The sequence below is a fragment of the Amblyomma mixtum genome, chromosome 5, assembly GCF_055824585.1.
Source record: "Amblyomma mixtum isolate Tamu chromosome 5, ASM5582458v1, whole genome shotgun sequence".
Classification (NCBI taxonomy): Eukaryota; Metazoa; Arthropoda; class Arachnida; order Ixodida; family Ixodidae; genus Amblyomma; species Amblyomma mixtum.
In genome coordinates, this window is record NC_143016.1 from 287,260 (window position 1) to 289,928 (window position 2,669).

A 2,669-nucleotide genomic window follows, 5' to 3' on the forward strand; every position below is an offset into this window, starting at 1 on the left:
TTTCTTTCTATGTGTGCTGAACACCCCTAGACTTGGAACTTCGATATTGCTCTCAGCAAAAGGTACTGAACACTAGGAGTTATGCAGATACAAGTGGGGCCACTTGCGATGTGCATGACAGCTTAATATGTGTATTATGTATGTTGGTTTGCAATGAGAATTCTTGACAAAATGCAGCATTGGGCTGTTTGTACAACCTACAACGAGCTGAATGGACTGTGGATGTTCGTAACCCCTCAGGTTTCAGTTCAGTGCTGATGTGTTGCTGCCCGCAAATGTTCCGAGCGTATGGCTTCGAGTGGCAATAGTGCCGTGGAATGTCAGCCACTAGGTGCACACACTGGTGCACACACTGTTTGTCTGGAGATAATGATGTAGCGAAGCTTCGCAACCAAAATGTTGCTTCACCTTTCTACTCTTTCAAAGCAGAAGGACCACCAAGAGTTACTATTCAATGGTCTAGATACTGAAGCGAATCAGAATCTAGATGGGCATGCAGAAATTACTTGGCAAATGCTCTACTCACTCCCTTACAAACCAGTTGGTGTTACAGCCCCTGGTTAGGCATTGCTAACACAGTCATTACAGTGATACATAGTGTCATTGCACGGCAATATGTTTGCGTATTTTGCACTAATGTCTCGTCATGGGTCAAAGGAATTTTATTCCACTGCAGCAAAAAGAAGGAAAGGCATACCTTTGAGGCAATCAAGTTGCCTATTACAGTCAAGCCCACTTATAACAATACTGGTTATAACAATATATCGGATATAACAATGGTCAGTCATGGCACCATCAGCTTTACCATGTGTTCTATGGTAAAATAAACTGCTTATAGCAATGCTGTAAATGCACATTATTGGTTATAACAATTAAATCTGGTAATTGAGTGTCAACCATTATAGAAAAAAAAAAACAAGGAAATGCTACAACCACACCAGCAAAACCATGCTTACAACACAAAAACGCGCACGTGTGGGGCCGACCAATGGACTAAGCTGGCACAGCAACGCCACGAAAGCAAAAGAGCCCGTGAATGCGTTCCCCTGAGCAAAAGGCCCATGCAGAGAAGAAAGTAGGGAGCATGATAGGGAGCCTTGGCGGAGCAGTCTGTTACTAACGTTTCTGAGCTTGCAGAAAAAAATGTGCAGAGGCGTTTTTCTTTGTTTTTACACTCTGAGCTATTGCTGGCGCCGGCAGCGCACACATTGCCCCATCTTCCGCTGTTCTTCACAAATTTCACGTGTCCCAAGGGCAGGCGTCATCGCGTCAGGCAAGCTGCTGCATTGCTGCATTGGCTACGCACGCCATGCATACCCCCAATCAGTCGGTGCAGCGTGCGTGTGCAGCCAGCACGGTTTTTCACTTGTCAGCTGTCACCGCACCCTTAGTTCTGCATGCTTCTTGAATTTCCCGTAAGAATCACTTCCAAAAAGCCGGCTTGATTCCTGTGGCGTGGAGGTGCGCGAAGCTGCCGGTGGTGCAGTGATGGCAGTGCTTTGGTCATTGGTGAACAGTGAACATTGTTCCGGTTCCCTGAAGTTTGAATTAACGAGCTTTTACAGGAATTAGAACAATCAAACCGATCCGGGTATTTACTGTCAATAAATGTTCTGAAGTTTCTCATCTTTTCTTTTTTTCAGCACAACCCTGTTATAACAATTATTGGTTATAACAATGATATTTCCATGGCACTTGAATATTGTTATAAGTGGGCTTGACTGTATATATGCGAAAAAACTTGCTTGAAGCAATGTTATATTGAGAAAGCTAGCTGTAGTTTCTTCTTTTGCATTGTTGAAAATGCAAAAAAGTGCATCGCAAAATTCGGTTATAGAGACAACATACCTACTGCTGCACCTATAGGGCATGAACCATTCCATACACAGCAAATGGACAAACGAAAATGGGCAGAGTTGATTGCAGTCTGTCGTGCTTCTGAAAGCTTCACCTGTTACTTAAAATTCTGTCCCCCAACCCTTTCCTTTTTTTTTATTTTGGATGCACCTTAATGGAATGCAGAAAGTGCAAAAGCCAAGCTCTTCATTTATGGTGCAAATCAATACTAGGTACTGTACACTCAACTGATGTTCATCACCGCCAGAGGAAGGGTTGAGAAACAGGCGCTACACTTATCCTCCTGAACTTTTGGCCCTCATATGATGGACAAATTATGTAGTATAATGCAGTTAGCAGAGTTCAGGCTGCAGGGGAGCAATGTTGTCACAGATGTAGCAACCACAAGAGCACAGCTTCAGTGAAAATCCTCGCCTGTAGGGTGTAGTATCACTGCTAACTGTAGGGTCACTGAAACAGCATTGCCTACTCTCTGCAAATTTAGGAACCCATAAGATGCCATAGCGATAAAGTAAAGTGATTAGCTTTTTCCAGCAGAACTGTGGCTCACCTTTTTCCTAGTTTCTTGAACTGTGGACCAGCATTTTGCCATGACACACAAGCCTGAGAAAAACTAGTGCCAACATAGAAAGCAATGGACTGAACACATTGAACACTGAAGAGAGTGGACATTGGGCATGAGCTTGTTTTGACTTTCTTGCCTACTCTATACATCTCATAGTGCTCGGTTTTTAGGCTGATGTGCGATGCAGGACGTTCCCTTCAACTCCGTGCAAAATACACGGAGATATAACGGACACGGGCACTTTACA